At 46.8% G+C, this 4,701-nt stretch overlaps 1 non-coding gene across 1 annotated transcript; it reads right to left on the bottom strand.

The window, feature by feature from the left end:
- Positions 1–2,071: 2,071 nt before the first annotated feature.
- trnae-cuc (transfer RNA glutamic acid (anticodon CUC)) lies at positions 2,072–2,143 on the bottom strand. The gene has a single exon. It is a non-coding gene; the product is annotated as a tRNA-Glu (tRNA).
- Positions 2,144–4,701: the final 2,558 nt, after the last annotated feature.

The following is a 4,701-nucleotide window of genomic DNA, read 5'->3' as shown; positions in this document are numbered from 1 at the left end:
TCTGTCTGTCTGTCTGTCTGTCTGTCTGTCTGTCTGTCTGTCTGTCTGTCTGTCTGTCTGTCTGTCTGTCTGTCTGTCTGTCTGTCTGTCTGTCTGTCTGTCTGTCTGTCTGTCTGTCTGTCTGTCTGTCTGTCTGTCTGTCTGTCTGTCTGTCTGTCTGTCTGTCTGTCTGTCTGTCTGTCTGTCTGTCTGTCTGTCTGTCTGTCTGTCTGTCTGTCTGTCTGTCTGTCTGTCTGTCTGTCTGTCTGTCTGTCTGTCTGTCTGTCTGTCTGTCTGTCTGTCTGTCTGTCTGTCTGTCTGTCTGTCTGTCTGTCTGTCTGTCTGTCTGTCTGTCTGTCTGTCTGTCTGTCTGTCTGTCTGTCTGTCTGTCTGTCTGTCTGTCTGTCTGTCTGTCTGTCTGTCTGTCTGTCTGTCTGTCTGTCTGTCTGTCTGTCTGTCTGTCTGTCTGTCTGTCTGTCTGTCTGTCTGTCTGTCTGTCTGTCTGTCTGTCTGTCTGTCTGTCTGTCTGTCTGTCTGTCTGTCTGTCTGTCTGTCTGTCTGTCTGTCTGTCTGTCTGTCTGTCTGTCTGTCTGTCTGTCTGTCTGTCTGTCTGTCTGTCTGTCTGTCTGTCTGTCTGTCTGTCTGTCTGTCTGTCTGTCTGTCTGTCTGTCTGTCTGTCTGTCTGTCTGTCTGTCTGTCTGTCTGTCTGTCTGTCTGTCTGTCTGTCTGTCTGTCTGTCTGTCTGTCTGTCTGTCTGTCTGTCTGTCTGTCTGTCTGTCTGTCTGTCTGTCTGTCTGTCTGTCTGTCTGTCTGTCTGTCTGTCTGTCTGTCTGTCTGTCTGTCTGTCTGTCTGTCTGTCTGTCTGTCTGTCTGTCTGTCTGTCTGTCTGTCTGTCTGTCTGTCTGTCTGTCTGTCTGTCTGTCTGTCTGTCTGTCTGTCTGTCTGTCTGTCTGTCTGTCTGTCTGTCTGTCTGTCTGTCTGTCTGTCTGTCTGTCTGTCTGTCTGTCTGTCTGTCTGTCTGTCTGTCTGTCTGTCTGTCTGTCTGTCTGTCTGTCTGTCTGTCTGTCTGTCTGTCTGTCTGTCTGTCTGTCTGTCTGTCTGTCTGTCTGTCTGTCTGTCTGTCTGTCTGTCTGTCTGTCTGTCTGTCTGTCTGTCTGTCTGTCTGTCTGTCTGTCTGTCTGTCTGTCTGTCTGTCTGTCTGTCTGTCTGTCTGTCTGTCTGTCTGTCTGTCTGTCTGTCTGTCTGTCTGTCTGTCTGTCTGTCTGTCTGTCTGTCTGTCTGTCTGTCTGTCTGTCTGTCTGTCTGTCTGTCTGTCTGTCTGTCTGTCTGTCTGTCTGTCTGTCTGTCTGTCTGTCTGTCTGTCTGTCTGTCTGTCTGTCTGTCTGTCTGTCTGTCTGTCTGTCTGTCTGTCTGTCTGTCTGTCTGTCTGTCTGTCTGTCTGTCTGTCTGTCTGTCTGTCTGTCTGTCTGTCTGTCTGTCTGTCTGTCTGTCTGTCTGTCTGTCTGTCTGTCTGTCTGTCTGTCTGTCTGTCTGTCTGTCTGTCTGTCTGTCTGTCTGTCTGTCTGTCTGTCTGTCTGTCTGTCTGTCTGTCTGTCTGTCTGTCTGTCTGTCTGTCTGTCTGTCTGTCTGTCTGTCTGTCTGTCTGTCTGTCTGTCTGTCTGTCTGTCTGTCTGTCTGTCTGTCTGTCTGTCTGTCTGTCTGTCTGTCTGTCTGTCTGTCTGTCTGTCTGTCTGTCTGTCTGTCTGTCTGTCTGTCTGTCTGTCTGTCTGTCTGTCTGTCTGTCTGTCTGTCTGTCTGTCTGTCTGTCTGTCTGTCTGTCTGTCTGTCTGTCTGTCTGTCTGTCTGTCTGTCTGTCTGTCTGTCTGTCTGTCTGTCTGTCTGTCTGTCTGTCTGTCTGTCTGTCTGTCTGTCTGTCTGTCTGTCTGTCTGTCTGTCTGTCTGTCTGTCTGTCTGTCTGTCTGTCTGTCTGTCTGTCTGTCTGTCTGTCTGTCTGTCTGTCTGTCTGTCTGTCTGTCTGTCTGTCTGTCTGTCTGTCTGTCTGTCTGTCTGTCTGTCTGTCTGTCTGTCTGTCTGTCTGTCTGTCTGTCATAGTTTCCCTGACCGGGAATCGAACCCGGGCCACAGCAGTGAGAGTGCTGGATCCTAGCCACTAGACCACCAAGGACTTTACTAGAAAAAAGTTGACTGTCGTCAAATCCATTCTATAAAAGGAACCTCTTTCAATGCTTTCTCCGATAAAAAAATTTCTGTCTTTCCGTCTATTATAATAGACCTGACCTGGAATCGAACCCAGGCCACAGCAGTGAAAGTGCTGGATCCTAGCCACTAGACCACCAAGGACTTTACTAGAAAAAAAGTTGACTGTCGGAAAACCCATTCTAGAAAAAGGAACATCTTTCAATTTTCTTTCCAATTCCTCAAGAGGAATTTTCTATCTGCGTGTAACAGTTTCCCTGACCTGGAATCGAACCCGGGCCACAGCAGTGAAAGTGCTGGATCCTAGCCACTAGACCACCAAGGACTTTACTAGAAAAAAAGTTGACTGTCGTCAAATCCATTCTATAAAAAGAACCTCTTTCAATGCTTTCTCCAAAAAGAATTGTCTGTCTGTCTGTCTGTCTGTCTGTCTGTCTGTCTGTCTGTCTGTCTGTCTGTCTGTCTGTCTGTCTGTCTGTCTGTCTGTCTGTCTGTCTGTCTGTCTGTCTGTCTGTCTGTCTGTCTGTCTGTCTGTCTGTCTGTCTGTCTGTCTGTCTGTCTGTCTGTCTGTCTGTCTGTCTGTCTGTCTGTCTGTCTGTCTGTCTGTCTGTCTGTCTGTCTGTCTGTCTGTCTGTCTGTCTGTCTGTCTGTCTGTCTGTCTGTCTGTCTGTCTGTCTGTCTGTCTGTCTGTCTGTCTGTCTGTCTGTCTGTCTGTCTGTCTGTCTGTCTGTCTGTCTGTCTGTCTGTCTGTCTGTCTGTCTGTCTGTCTGTCTGTCTGTCTGTCTGTCTGTCTGTCTGTCTGTCTGTCTGTCTGTCTGTCTGTCTGTCTGTCTGTCTGTCTGTCTGTCTGTCTGTCTGTCTGTCTGTCTGTCTGTCTGTCTGTCTGTCTGTCTGTCTGTCTGTCTGTCTGTCTGTCTGTCTGTCTGTCTGTCTGTCTGTCATAGTTTCCCTGACCGGGAATCAAACCCGGGCCACAGCAGTGAGAGTGCTGGATCCTAGCCACTAGACCACCAAGGACTTTACTAGAAAAAAGTTGACTGTCGTCAAATCCATTCTATAAAAGGAACCTCTTTCAATGCTTTCTCCGATAAAAAATTTCTGTCTTTCCGTCTATTATAATAGACCTGACCGGGAATCGAACCCGGGCCACAGCAGTGAGAGTGCTGGATCCTAGCCACTAGACCATCAGGGACTGTACAGGAAAAAAGTTGACTGTCGGAAAACCCATTCTAGAAAAAGGAACCTCTTTCAATGTTCATTCCAATTCCTCAAGAGGAATTTTCTATCTGCGTGTAACAGTTTCCCTGACCTGGAATCGAACCCAGGCCACAGCAGTGAAAGTGCTGAATCCTAGCCACTAGACCACCAAGGACTTTACTAGAAAAAAAGTTGACTGTCGTCAAATCCATTCTATAAAAGGAACCTCTTTCAATGCTTTCTCCAATAAGAATTTTCTGTCTTTCCGTCTATAATAATAGACCTGACCTGGAATCGAACCCAGGCCACAGCAGTGAAAGTGCTGGATCCTAGCCACTAGACCACCAAGGACTTTACTAGAAAAAAAGTTGACTGTCGGAAAACCCATTCTAGAAAAAGGAACCTCTTTCAATGCTTTCTCCAATAAGAATTTTCTGTCTTTCCGTCTATTATAATAGACCTGACCGGGAATCGAACCCGGGCCACAGCAGTGAGAGTGCTGGATCCTAGCCACTAGTCCATCAGGGAATGAACAGGAAAAAAGTTGACTGTCGGAAAACCCATTCTAGAAAAAGGAACATCTTTCAATTTTCTTTCCAATTCCTCAAGAGGAATTTTCTATCTGCGTGTAACAGTTTCCCTGACCTGGAATCGAACCCGGGCCACAGCAGTGAAAGTGCTGGATCTTAGCCACTAGACCACCAAGGACTTTACTAGAAAAAAAGTTGACTGTCGTCAAATCCATTCTATAAAAGGAACCTCTTTCAATGCTTTCTCCAATAAGAATTTTCTGTCTTTCCGTCTATAATAATAGACCTGACCTGGAATCGAACCCAGGCCACAGCAGTGAAAGTGCTGAATCCTAGCCACTAGACCACCAAGGACTTTACTAGAAAAAAAGTTGACTGTCGGAAAACCCATTCTAGAAAAAGGAACCTCTTTCAATGCTTTCTCCAATAAGAATTTTCTGTCTTTCCGTCTATTATAATAGACCTGACCGGGAATCGAACCCGGGCCACAGCAGTGAGAGTGCTGGATCCTAGCCACTAGTCCATCAGGGAATGAACAGGAAAAAAGTTGACTGTCGGAAAACCCATTCTAGAAAAAGGAACATCTTTCAATTTTCTTTCCAATTCCTCAAGAGGAATTTTCTATCTGCGTGTAACAGTTTCCCTGACCTGGAATCGAACCCGGGCCACAGCAGTGAAAGTGCTGGATCTTAGCCACTAGACCACCAAGGACTTTACTAGAAAAAAAGTTGACTGTCGTCAAATCCATTCTATAAAAAGAACCTCTTTCAATGCTTTCTCCAATAAGAATTGTCTGTCT

Source organism: Urocampus carinirostris, unplaced genomic scaffold (assembly GCF_059441175.1).
Source record: "Urocampus carinirostris isolate Australia breed hairy pipefish unplaced genomic scaffold, RoL_Ucar_1.0 HiC_scaffold_64, whole genome shotgun sequence".
In the NCBI taxonomy this organism is placed as follows: domain Eukaryota; kingdom Metazoa; phylum Chordata; class Actinopteri; order Syngnathiformes; family Syngnathidae; genus Urocampus; species Urocampus carinirostris.
Note: the sequence above shows the minus strand (reverse complement) of the source record. Positions and strands in the feature narration are given on the sequence as shown.